This window comes from Macrobrachium nipponense, chromosome 11, assembly GCF_015104395.2.
Source record: "Macrobrachium nipponense isolate FS-2020 chromosome 11, ASM1510439v2, whole genome shotgun sequence".
NCBI classification, from domain to species: domain Eukaryota; kingdom Metazoa; phylum Arthropoda; class Malacostraca; order Decapoda; family Palaemonidae; genus Macrobrachium; species Macrobrachium nipponense.
In genome coordinates this window covers 99,640,571-99,655,570 of record NC_061087.1, presented here as the reverse complement: position 1 = coordinate 99,655,570, position 15,000 = coordinate 99,640,571, and the positions used below count along the sequence as shown (strand labels likewise).

Genomic DNA, 15,000 nt, shown 5'->3' with positions numbered 1-15,000 from the left:
CCTTACTTTCTATATTTTGACGTTTTTATGAGCTCCTATTATTAGATACAAACATATATATATATTATATAACATAATATAAATATATATAGTATTCCCATGGCACAACCCGGAAACGGAATTTATTGCAATAAAGTTTTTACATAATTGAACTTCCATTTGCCACGATTGACGTAGAAGGAAAAATTTACTTAAACATTTATTCTTTCTGTTTGTTCCAGTCTCAATTCTATGCAAATCAATTTGCAGTTTTTGTTATATTGAACTTACCGAAATAAATGTCCAAAAGAATCTCGGTCGGTCACTGCGAGAAAGGATTGAGTTATTCACCCTTGTCTCAAAATATGATCAATCTATTACAGGATAAAAAGAATCAGAAAGCACGGAGGAAAGAAGAGAATTCCACAGTTCAAAAGTGATAATACTATTGGTAATGAAGACTATAAAAAATGACAAATGTATTACAAAAACTAAAACAAAAATTAAACAGATTCAGGAAACACAGAGGAAAGAAGAAAAATCCACAATCCAAAAGTGAATGATGCTTATGATTATGAGAACTCTCAAAATATGATAAATCTATTACGAAATAAAGATAAAGGAAAATCAAATAATTCAGAAAACACAGAGGAAAGAAGAGACTCCCACAATCCAAAAGTGAACGATGCCAATGGTAATGAGAACTCTCAAAATATGATAAATGAAAAAACAAACACTAATAATTCAGGAAACACAGAGAAAAGAGGAGAATTCCCAAATCCAGAATACTTGATACCAAAGGTAATGAGGTCTGGTTATAAACGCAATGAAACTTTTGTGTTATGCCAGAATGAAATGACTTCATTGGCGTCTCTCATTTCTCTCATTACTCATTACTCACGGTAGGTGGGTCATTACGTACGGTTCCTGCTGCTCAAGAGGCCGATTTATTCCGGGCGTCATTGGGGTGCTCTGTCAATGGGTATACACACATTAACACACGCACACATGCAGTATGTGTGTGTGTGTGCATACACGTATATATATATAATAAATACATCTGTATATATATATATATTATATATATATATATATATATAGTATATATATGAATATATATATATATATAGTAATATATATATTTATATATACACACGTATATATGTATGTATGTATGCATACACACACACACACACACACACACACACAACACACACATATATATATATATATATATATATATATTATATATATATATATATATTTATATATAATATATATTTATATTTGATTATATATTGGGGGAAGGAGAGAGAGAGAGAGAGAGAGAGAGAGAGAGAGAGAGAGAGAGAGAGCAGCAGCAGCAGCACCGCCCTTCTCATACGGAATCATCTCCATTACTAACGAGAGCTATTTTCAATCCGCAAAGTAAATTCACCGTGAAACCCCTTGGAAAAAAACCCAACTTATCATCTTATCTTATACATCATGTCATCATTAAGACCCTTGTACAACGTTCTGGCGAATTATAAAGGTCTAGGAGCTCGAACATATATATCAAGGGGCCAATTTGTTGAGTGTGGGTATTAGGACTGGCAGAATGCCCGTAGGCTATGAAGAATTATTTCTTTCGTTTCATGACCTGTTAGTGTGTACGAACTTCTCATTTAAATATATACACTATTTACAATACTTAGAATTATTATTATTATTATTATTATTATTATTATTATTATTATTATTATTATTATTATTATTATAGGTATATACAATTGACACTACATCGAAAGATAAACAAACAAAAAACAAATTAATATGATTAACAGACCTAATCTTATATCTTCATACTTATATGATTCTAAATCATTTTTTTTTCTCAGTGCAAAAGCCGGCGGGACGTGCAACCCTCTAATGCCTTTGTAGCCCAGGGCTGAAAGACATCCAACCATTTATGTGCAGTATACACAAATGAATTTCACAGCCAGTCCTTAATTACTTAACAATTTTATAGAACATTAATAAAAAAAAGTAAAAATTAATATTAGTTTTTTTTTTATTTAAAAATCACGCGATCAACAAAAACATTTACACATTTAAGCCAGAAATAAATATTGGTCATGGAAAATAGTTAAAAGTTGCTAACGGTTTTATTAATAATATATTTCCAGTAAAAATGTTTCAAAAAATCTGTTCTAGAAATTATTATATAATATAAGCATTAACCTAAAAATGTCCTTTAATATCTAATTCGCTCTACCTCGAGTCCACGAGCCGACAAATTTCTTATCAACTAAAAAATTCCCCTTCGGTTAACATATTATGAAAATATATTAATTCCGAGGTAAAGCGAGTTAGATAATAAAGGACATTTGCAGCTTAATGCTTGTATATGAATCACGGTGATGTAAAAAAATTCATTTCAAAATTCCTATATTATATATTATAATATATAATATATATATATATATATATATATATATATATATATATATAAAATCTAGTACACGAAATATTGTTCGCTTTGTTATATATTGAAAATAATGTTCGGGTAACATAAGCAACCCAATAAAATAAAGTAATTACGCAATAACAAGGCGATAAAGAGCGATAAAACCAAACGAGTTGCAGCGATAAAGAACCCATTTCAACTAATCACATGCAGCTCCCCCACCCCCCCCCCCCCCCCCCCCTCCCCCCCCCCCCCCCCCCCAAACAAAAAAAACAAAAAAAAAGTGACATATCTCATTAAGCGAGTCAGGAAGGACATAATTTATTTCCCTTCTCGAAGCTTGTTGTACATTACCTCTGTCTGACAAATGGTCTGTTTGTTTGTTTGTTTGTTTCCCTACCTGTGTGTTTCTGTATTTAGACGTAAACTAGTTTTTATAATCACTACGCAGATTTGAATCAAATGTAGCCAGTTAAAATTCATTTTGAATTTAGATTTTAGATTTTTGCAGTTCATTCATATCCGAGGTCGGTGATCTGTTTTTGTGACATCAGCTGTAGGTAAATGAAATAACTATTTTAGCAGTGAAGTAAGTCCGTACTTTTACCATTCCCTCTCTCTCTCTCTCTCGGTTAACGAAAATTATCAGGGATATATAAATTCGTTTTCTTAAGAGCGAAGCATGTTCGTACTCTCTCTCTCTCTCTCTCTCTCTCTCTCTCTCTCTCTCTCTCTCTCTCTCTCTCTGCATTTAGACATAAGCGATTTCTTATGATCCTCGAATTGATTCCAATCAAATTTCACCTGTCAAAATTCATTTGGAAATTTGATTATATCTAAAGCAAATTCATATCCGACGTCTATGTCCTATGCTTGTCAAAACCGACACCCCGCCCTCGACTCTCTCTCTCTCTCTCTCTCTCTCTCTCTCTCTCTCTCTCTCAGTAGCCTCAAAATCCGACTCTTGTCTCGTTTGGATGAAATCCTTGTTACGACACGACGCTTTTGATGAAATTTTTTCGAAAAGCTTACGCTGATCTAATCCGATTTATTCATTACGAAATGAACGAAGCCAATCCATCGCTTGTGCCAAAAAATATGAATAAATAAATAAATGTGAAACCATACGAAACTTTCAGGAAAAGTTCGAGATATTAGAAAATTGGACTGAGTGAGCTTTGCTTCTGGGATAAGGATAGAAATGGATGGATGCATGATATATATATATATATATATATATATATATATATATATATATATATATATATATATATATATATATGTGTGTGTGTGTGTATATATTATATTATATATATATATATAGTATATATATATATATATATATATATATATTATTTAATTATTTTTTTTTTTCATCGATTCGAATCAAAGGCTTTGAAGGACAACTTTGAAATTCCAGAAGTCGAGAACCGTCGAAAAAGCCAATTTATTTACAGATATATTTCTCCATCTTTTTCGTTGACGTTCTTCCTTCAAACATATCAAAACATATTTGACGTTTGGGAAATACCACAGGCCTAATATTTGGTAACCATTTCGGAACGAATAACTAAATATCAAACAATTTTTGAGAATTTAGTTTCTCAAGAATAGTATTTTACATTTTTCCTGTGAAAAATGTAAAATACTATTTTTGTCTATTCTGTTTCTCTACGTGTGGAATATACATTATTCACTTTCCTGTGAAAAATGTAAAAATATATTTTAAATGATGTAGACATAACCGACTCCTTTCATGTGAAAAGGCAAAGTATGATTTGGTGTCCGTCATATTAATGAATTGCTCGTGGCGCCATCTACCTCCAGCGGCTGAAACTAAAGTTAGTCTGTTGATTGAAAAGGTTGAGTGCTAAATGTCACACTCTAGTCTAGTGCAACCATTCACACTTCGGTCGATTTAAAAAATAATATTTTTTCAATAAAAATATTTGAAAACTTGGTTTTAATAAAAATAAAAAAAAGTTTTTTAATGAAAATTAAAAAAAACTTTTTCAATAAATAAAAAAACAAGTGAAAAATGCGCCGAAGTTTCTTCGGCACAATCGAGTTTTCCGTACAGCGTATATTGCTGTACGAAGCCCTCAGCCACGGCCTATGAAATATTTAGCCACAGCTCGTTGGTGGCCTGCGTTGTCGGCACCTACAGCTGTGCTATACGCAAGATCAAGGCTAATCTTAACCTTAAATATAATAAAAACTACTGAGGCTACAGGGCTGCAATTTGGTATGTTTGATGATTGGAGGGTGGGTGATCAACATACCAATTTGTAGCCCTCTAGCCTCAGTAGTTTTCAAGATCTGAGTGCGGACAGAAAAAGTAGTTTTGCATACTAAAAGTATGCAATCAATGTAAAAAATTCACAATTACTTCCGAAATATTTTAAAAGTCTCCCAGTGAAGGTTGCAACTTTCCACTTTCTATGGAACTTTCGCCTCGAAATCAAGAATATAACTTTCACCCTTCGACAGATCCTGAAAGCTTTCAAACGGAGAGTTCATCCAATAGCTTTCACACGAGTCTTAAGATCATATCGAGAATTATAAGCAACTTACGGGAAAGTTTTTCAGTCTGATACCGATTTGGTAAGAGCCTCAGGTCTTCAAGTCTAGATTTTACGGTTCTCTAAGTTTTCGAAATCAAGAATCATTTTTCATTACAGCTGGAATTCAAGTTACTTAATATCGGCAACAAGACAATGAGTACAATTATGAATATAATTTTAATTCTAAATTCGCCCATGTGCTGAGTTGAGGTAGTTACGTCAATAATAATTCACGTTACTTTCTCAAAATTAAAATAACGTCTAGAAGTCTTAAATTTAAGTTGCGCCCAAGCGATATTTTAGAAAATTTATGAAGTCTCGGTATAAAATTGTGTCAAAGATTTAACATAAAAGGCTAGTGAAAGCAAAATCCTCAGGTCAAAGCGTAAGAAATACATCTAGTCTACGGAAGAAAAAAAAAAGTAAAATTCTGTATGAAACTCTCAATCACGCCCCATAAAGCTCGCAGCAGCAGCCCATGAAACTCTAAGCCACGGCCCACTAGTGGCCTGTGTTAACTTTGACCTTAAATAAAATAAAAACTACTAAGGCTAGAAGGCTACAATTTGGTATGTTTGATGATTGGAGTGTGGATGATCAACATAACAATTTGCAACCCTCTAGCGGACGGAAAAAGTGCGGACTAGCAGACAAATAGTTTTCTTTAACAGAAAACTAAAATTAGTAGAATAAAAAAAGCGGGTAGTTTAGTCCGTAATTTATAGCGCAAAAAGCCTAAGAGAACATACTAAACCATTCTTATAAAAAAAAATGAAAGTCTCCAGGCTCAAGAATTAGACCATACGTAAAAAGAAGGTGGATTGTTAAAATGTTACAGTTATAAGAAAGTCTAGGAAATAAATCATTAATAAATTTAATCACCCTCGCAGCGGAAATATTACTGCTAAAAATTCCAGTAACGTTCACAAAATAAACAAATTTAAGTGAAGTCTCAAATTGAAAAAGATATATAACGTATTCTTCGAAACAAACAAAATGCGAAAATCTCTCTCCATCAAAACAAATGTTCAAGTCTTTATAAACATGAAATACAAACAGAAAGAATGAAGAAGATTCCATCCCTTAGGACCATTCACCAACTCGTAAGAAAGATTCATCATTTTCATATCAGAACAAAAATGACAAAAGATGAAATACGACTCTCATCACTTCTTATACTCACGAGGTTTTGCCAAAATGAATCATGAACGGAGGTAAAGTTATCATCAGCGAATTTCAGTTTAATCCAAGTCAAACACGCGATGGCTAGCAACTATCAGATAAAAGAAAAACATAATCAAAACAGAGGTTAAAAGAAAAGAATGGAAACGAAGAATAGAGGAATATGCATGACTTGCCCCGGCAGCCGATTTCTTTGCCTTTAATTTTTAACAACTTTTAAAACCGCAGTTGACGCCTTGAATAGGCGTCTGGGCGGACAATGTATCATGTCTATGCATTCGTCTGGAATTCAGTCTACAGATTGGTAAGCTTCTTTTTTTTTTTTTTTTTATTAAGTGATACGTTGCATATGTATATGAATATGTATATTTATACATATCCGTATATGCATACTTGTATATATATAATTAGATGAATATATATGCATATAATGTATATATATATAAATATGTGTGTATGTATGTATGTATGTATGTAATATAACATACAAGATAATATATAATATAAAATATTTACAAGTTGTATGTATGTAGGTATGTATGTATGTATGTATATATATGTATATATATATATACTATATATATATATATATATATATATATATATATATATAAAATATGTATGATGTATGTATGTCTGTATGTATGTATGTGATACATACATACATACATACATATGTATGTATGTATTGTATATATATATATATATATATATATATATATATTCTATATATATATATATATATATATATATATATATATTATAACATATATGCAATGTGCAAATGTGTATTTATTCACCTCAAATATATATATACTATATATATATATAATATATATATATATATCTATATATATATATATATAAGCAAATCCCACAGGAAGATGATAGTTAGAAATCCAAGCGCTTTCGTCTTTACTAAGACATTGTCAAGGAGCTAATGAAATACAATTGGAGAGAAAGGTCTCAGGTACACAACAAGATCAAGAATACCATATGGTTAATTATCAAAAGGGTAAAAATTAAAAGAGATAATCCAGGATTATCGGATATCACACGGTCACAAACCTAAACAGATTTGACCCTAACCGAAATTACAAAGTATCGTTACAGTCCAAAATATGTAAAAACTGAATATATTAATTTTGTTGCTTATATTTATCTACAACTTTTTTCATTATGAAAGCATCAAGTTTAGTAAACCAAGACTTAAATTTAGAACATTTCTATTATTTGACTTGATGAAACAAGATTCAATGATATTCCTTTTAACTGTGTCATTACACGGGATTAAGGGTCTTGCTTGACTCCAGTTAATAGGATGATCTAAATCTCTCATATGTACGAATAATGCATTCGATATTTGCCCAGTTCTCACAGAATATTGATGCTGTTTGAGACATTGTGAAAGAGATTTACCGGTCTGTTCGTAATAGACTTTATCACACTTTTTGCAAGGAATTTCATATATGCAGCCTGGAAGATCTTTAAGAGAATTTTTGATTACTAAACTCTTGACATTAATATTACTGAAAACAACATTTATGTTAAAAAGCTTTAAAATTCAAGGAATATCTAAAAACCTTTCATCATAGGGTAATTTTAGAATGTTATGCTTACTAAATTCAAGTTTTTCATTAATTGAATAAAATTTTTTTCTAGCTCTTTTCCATGCCACATCTACAAAAGTCCTTGGGTATTCAAGTTTCAATGCAATATCATAAATAGTTTTGATTTCAGCGTCCATAGAAATGATAGAAATTTCACTTTTTCAGTCTTTCGAAAATCAACTAACATTGCCTCTTTTGTTCATTACTACTCCAATCACCATCAAAATGTTAAATTCTCTGTTTTTTCTGGGATGTTCCTAAGGGCTTTACGTGTCTGTAGCCCAGCAGTTTATTGACGCTGGAATTAAAACTATTTATGATATTGCATTGAAACTTAAATACCCAAGGACTTTTGTATATGTGGCATGGAAAAGAGCTAGAAAAACATTTTATTCAACTAATGACAAAATTGAATTTAGTAAGCATATATACGTGCCACAGTGTCATCTACACACACACACCACACACACACACACACACATATATATTATATATAGTATATATATTTATATATATATATTATATATTCTTATAGAATTATATATATATATATATATATACTAATATGATTACACACACACATTTCCATCAAAAGCACTAAGCTTCTAAGGCCTTGCATAAAACCATGCAACTCTCTTTGACTAGCAGGGGAGAGATAACCCCAAATGCATTTAAATTTATGTAGATTGGCTAAGTAGACGGCGTAAAGGATCTGGCCACCGGAAAATGAAAGGATTAAAGATATGTTTCCATAGATGATGTTTCTTTAAGATCATAAACCGGAAAGTTAATGAATCTAAAAAATCCCGTTGGAATTTTAAGACTCAATTGTCAATATACTGTTATATCACAGCAGTAAAATTATATTTGTATATATTTATGTAAAGGTGTCTTTAAGATTATAAATCGGAAAGTTAATGAATAAAAAAAAATATTACTTTCCATTTGATATGTATGACTTAACTGTCAATATTCTGTTATATCACAACAGTAAATGTATATTTGTGCGTATTTATGTATATGTGTCGTTAACATTATAGACCAGAAAGGTAATAAATCTTAAAAAAAAATAATTCCCAATTGGAGTCTAAAACTTAATATCTAATATCCAGTTATGTTAAAACAGCTAATGCATAATTTGTATGTATTCATGTATATAATGTCTTCAAGATTATAAAGAGGGAAGGTAATGATCCTAAAAGGAAAAAAATTTTCATATGAAATATAAGACTTAATTTTCAATATTCAGTTATATCAAAATAATAAACGTACATTTGTGTGTATGCATATATGTATGCATTCCAGCGTTTGCCCTTATTCTCCATATCAAAATCGTCCGCAATTTGGAAATATATCCACATGTTCGAACGCAAGAATGCATTTATGAATGTATGCAACGGTATGTATTTATGCAAACATTCCAGCGCCTCTACCACATTATTTCCTCAAATAAAATTAGTTGCAATTTTGGAAAATATTCATGAATGCGCGGATGCATTTATACATGCATGCAATCTTCTCACTTCGAGTCTCCATATCATACTTTCATTACTCGTCGTGTTTGCGCGTGCATGCAAGCAATCACCCATGCGCGTAGGCATACGTATGAAAAAGTGACACGCGCATGCGCCACAGTATGCCCTTGAAACCACTAGCGTGGAATATGTAACGAGATTTTACGAACTTATTTGAGGCTTTACAAACTCACTTTCACCGATTCCTATCACAAGCGTTGACGGAATAGTCGTTCGTGATTTGATTGATGCAATTTTTTTTTTTTTTGCGTGGTTCCATTTGCAAATTCACAAAGATTATGCTTTTAAATGCATTTTTGCGCGTCTGTCTATCACACTTGATAGAAACACGCGCACACGAGACACTGATATATATATATATATATATATATATAATATATATATATATATATATATATATATATATATTATATATATATATATATATATATATATATATATATATATATATATATATATATATATGTATATACTATATATAATTAATCTTATTAATATATATGTAATGTATATAGTATATATATTGTGTGTGTGTGTGTGTGTGTGTACAGTAAGTTCCAAAACTGAAGCGACAAATTTCAGAAGAATTTCGTTCGAAATTCACTAACTGGCAACTACAACTCGTAGCTGAAAAATATATTTTTGTTCTACAGTGAAAGCTCTATCAAGCAAAATAAAGCTAACATATGATGCACAAATATCAAATCTATGATATTTGTAACAATCATAAGAAAAAAAATTACGGTAATAGTAATTATTTTAAAAGTAATAGCAATTACTTCAAACTTATAGAAACGAAACAATTTGAAATTCTCGTTCAACACAGGATTACCAACATTACCAATGTATATTTCGAGCAATGTGGAAACAAATATTTAATATTATAGTGTATTATCAATTATTTTAGCGAAGATGCATAAAACCATGCAAGTATCAATAGACTGTGAAGGGAAAATCTCGCGACATTAACATAATCAACCATGAATGCACCTAGATTCAATTAGAAGTTAAGGGGTGGTTGGTAGATCTGATTCTTGCTTCTAGGACCGAGCATAAAACACCATCTTCGAGAAAGGCTCTAACCTCTGCTGCTACCTTCAGGTGACTACTGACTATACTCTGTTTTTTTTCATCTGTCACCCGCCTGTGGTGTTTTTGTATGGCAACACTGCGTCCCCTGGGCTTTAGATAGTCACATTCAGCTTACATTCAACGATTATAATAATATCCTATTTCGAATAATAACGGTGTAATTCGCATACAGTATATTATTAAAACACTTTTCAGTTGCAATGTACACCCAGATATCCTTTTATTTACCTAAAACTTACACATAGCGTAACTATCTAAAGCCCGGGACGCAGTGTTGCCATACAAAAACACCACAGGCAGATGGACAGATGAAAAAAAACAGAGTATAGGCCTAGTTCCGGGCATTGCAAGGCTTACAATGCAGGGCCACTGTCTGTTATTTAGGCAAAGATAGAACCTTCAGGACCTGTCCTTGCACCTGGGAAAACAGACTCCGCTATATAAAAATAAGAAAGTCGGTCGCAAGCAACCAGAACACCCGTAAAATCACATCTGGTTAAGTAAGGAGACGACAGACCCCAACCGACCCCTTCCCCCCTCTACCTCTACTCTACCCACAATACTAACTCCACCTTTTTCACTTCAACCTATTACCTCAAATCTTCGAATCATATCCCAACCGTGAAATTTAAAGACTGAATTTGCGTAAGTGGGCGTATAATAAGGGAGTGATATCACCCAAATTCATATTTCCACTGACAACCAGTAATCAGTTCGATCCAGTCAAGTATTATTGCATAACAGAAATTTAAAATTTTGAGTTTTTGGGCATATATTATAGATATATATAATATATATATATATATATTATATATATATATATATATATATATAAAGAAGCCACCCGAGCATGACCAATAGGCCTAGTCTCGATTCTTAAAAACAGGTTTTCTGGTTATTCCTGATAGATAAAAACGTCCTGAGAGAGAGAGAGAGGAGAGACGAAGAGAGAGAGAGAGAGAGAGAGAGAGAGAGGAGAGAGAGAGCATAACAGAGGATACTCGAATTAAAATAATGCTCGCCAAGCATATTCACACTCAGGATCGTATGGAAAAGAATAGTCTCACTTATGCACTGAAAAAAAAAAGTGGAAACCTACGAAAATATTTTGTTGGTGCGACCCTGAACGCAATTCCGCATGCAAAAATTTGCACAATCGAGAAATTCCATGAAATATAAAACTAACAAGCTGGAAAATATATTTCCTTGATTCTTGAAATAGGTAACCATGTAACCAACGCTAACGCGCACATAACTTGGATTCCGTTTTTTTTTTTTTTTTTTTTTTTTTTTTTTTTTACACCAACTTGTCTTATTTATATGTCATTTAATCAGATGCTAAACTTCTCTGTGCTTTATCAAAATAAATCATAATAACTTTTGATATAACGCTATAAAAGTAGAAAGTTAATTTACAAATATTAGGCCAATGCTTATGCACACGGTTCCTGCTGCCACTCTATGGCGAACACTTCATATCACACTTTGGAAGCCGCAGATGTTTCTTTGGGGAAATTCTTTTTTTTTTTTCTATTAATAAACAATTACTGAACTAACATTGATCATTCACTGGGGAAATACTTTGTGCGCTTATACAGTAAATCGCTGATACGTATTATCAGATAATAGGATGACAATAATTGGAATAAAAATATACTAAACTGCAACCCCATGAGTTTCTATAGAAGTACGATCAATTCTGAGATTTGTCGCTTCACTTCTGGAACTTACTGTACAAAAGACAGTTTATTTTCCAGCCATCGATCTCAGAGTATTTTCACGTACCTTATCGGAATTCTTTTGCACCTTACGAGCAACTTATATATATTTCTACGAAACTTTTTACGATATTTTTAAAAACGATTTTAATCAAGCGAGGGAAGAAGGACAGGTCCACTGTCCAATATATTTTACTTAGCTAACGTTTTAGGACATCATTCTATGTCCTCTTCGATTCGAATGGAACGCAGGATGTCCTAAAACGTTAGCTGCAAAATGTATAATGACAAAAAAGACTGGTTCTAGGTCCCTTATTTACTGCTGTTCGTCCTATTTGTAACTAGCTCTTTTATATTTAAATTTCATACTTGTCTCTAAAAAGCTACATATTCGTAATACATTTTTTTATAAAGACACAGCTATGAATAAATACATTACAGATATGAGTAATATTGCGTCACAGACTAGTTGAAGTTCTTAAGAGTCACACAAAAAAATATGAATAAAATCATATTTTTTTCTTCTACTTACCAAATCACACATATAGAAACACAATACAAAAATATTTTCATTTATGTGAAAAAACATCGGGTCTAGAAATACGATCCCGAAGATTGAGAAAAAAAAGTAATTTAATCCAAATTAAATATTAAGTAAATCTAAATACATTTTCATATATGTTATTTAACCAACGCAAAAAAACAAAAAAACCAAAAAACAAACAGACAATCACAAATTTTACAATTCTGGGTCCCAAACGCTCCCCGTCTCCCACCAAAAAAAAAATGAAAAAAGGATAAAAAATATAAAGGTCCATTTAAGGCGATTAAATAACTATGTAAATTGATATTTAAATGCAATATTAAACAATTTTGAATATTGCTTTTTAGGCCCTGCTTTTTTTTATATTTTTGACTAATCTGAAATCTTATATTTCTTTATCTTTTATACGGTGTTTCGTTTATTATTCCTTTTTTCAGGATTTAAAAAAAATGTTTTTATTTAATAAAAATTAAAAATCCAGAAAAGCAGAATAATAAACAGAAGATCTTATAAAAAAATAATAAAAGACAAATAAAATTTCAGATTAGTTAAAAATATAAAAAAGCAGGATCTAAAATAGAGTATAACAAACACACAGTATCAACAAAGGAGAGAAAAAACACACATAAAAAACAACCCTATTAAAAAAACTCTAATATTCACGACTGCGTTCATTCACTGGTTAAGCAAAAAACTGCGACAAAGACAAGACGTGCAAAAAGAATCGATGAAATACTTCGAATAGAAAGAAAGGACGAGACTAAGGAAAAAAGAAAAAATAATATAGTGTGCAATAAATGTTGAAAACACTCAGTGTTGATGGTGTAGGTGGTGTTTGTTTTAAAAATCACAAAAACACTTGCACCCGCCAAATAATCACAAAATTGCACTCCACACTTCAACAGAAAAATGTAGCAAAAAATGTTTTGAAAACCAACCAAAATTACGTGTAAAAAATTAAATATATATATATATATATATTATATATTATATTATATATAATATAATATATATATTATATCTTAAATTATTTATTTATATATAATATATCTATATATATTATATATATACTATATTTATATATTAATGATCATATATATATCGATTATATATATTAACACGCACAAAAACTCCAAAAAGTGTGTGACCAACTACATCAACATTCGCATTCATATCCGAGAAAAAATCGGCATCCATAAAATCTAAAAAAAAAAAAAAAAAAGAAATTTTTATCCTGGGAGAGGAAAAAAATGTTGCTCCCGTGACAGGCAAAGGAATATGATAAAAAATAAAAAAGGAAAAAATTGCCAAAGGTGCAGGATGTGTGCTTTTTCTTAAAATTTTACCTGTGATTCCTGCAGGATTTGTGAGAGGGGGGAGAAATTCGAAGGATTCTTGTTATTAAACAAGCGGAACGAATGGCAAGGTATTATCTAAGGATTCAAAAATGGGTCTACAAACATATATTCGGTTTTATAATGGGAACATCAACCGAACTTATACTGAAAAATTTTTTTTAATAAAACTATTCTTATTGTACTGATAAATAAGGATAAAAAAAAGAGGTTAAATAGGGCTCTCACAAGTAGAGAGAGAGAAGGACGAGAGAGAGACGGACCGATGAGCAGAGAGAGAATCTCTGGAGAGAGAGAGAGAGAGAGAGAGAGAGAGAGAACCGCTTATTCGTAAGCTTCCACAGATGGAGATTAGACTTCTCGTCACGAAGATGGAACATACACCGTGTTTACTTTCTGTCTATTGCAAAGGGGACATGGAACGTTATACGACGGTTTAACGGCTTCTTTTACGACGGAAAGAAAAAAAAAACATCTAGACGCCGAAAGGAGAAAGGAGGACATGGAAATGTACATAGAGTGGATAAATCATCAATGAAGAGGGCGGTGACAATTTCAACATCAATTGACTATCCTCACGAAAGGGAAGGCTATCAAACATTCAATAAATATTAATTTTAACAAACAAAATATTACTTGAGGTTCAAAGGACGATAGGATAAAGAGGTAAAAAGTGGAAAAAGGGAGGAATAAACATAGAGGGATAATCAAATTCAAAGTAAAATTCAAAACAAATGAAACTCACCTTGCGCCGTTATGAGGATGAGCAGTCCAGTGACGACCAGTGACGTCATCTTGGTAAACATCATCGACGATATCATTTTGGGAAATTTATCTCGAGACTTTTTTTTCTTTTCACTCGCAGCTGGTTCCTTTATTTGAATCTGTGACCACACCTTCTAGAGGCATCCTTCAGTATTTCAGGGCATATTTCGGAACAACTTTTTTTCCCCTCGTCTTTAAAACTAGTCT

General features: G+C 31.6%; 1 protein-coding gene across 1 annotated transcript in view; it reads right to left on the bottom strand.

The window, feature by feature from the left end:
* LOC135207902 (uncharacterized) overlaps nucleotides 1–15,000 on the bottom strand; it is a 303,495-nt gene that overhangs the window by 159,197 nt on the left and 129,298 nt on the right. Inside the window, 1 exon segment of the mRNA XM_064239829.1 lies at nucleotides 14,774–15,000. This exon segment is cut by the window's right edge and continues 604 nt beyond it. The gene's annotated coding sequence lies outside the window, so the exon portion shown is untranslated.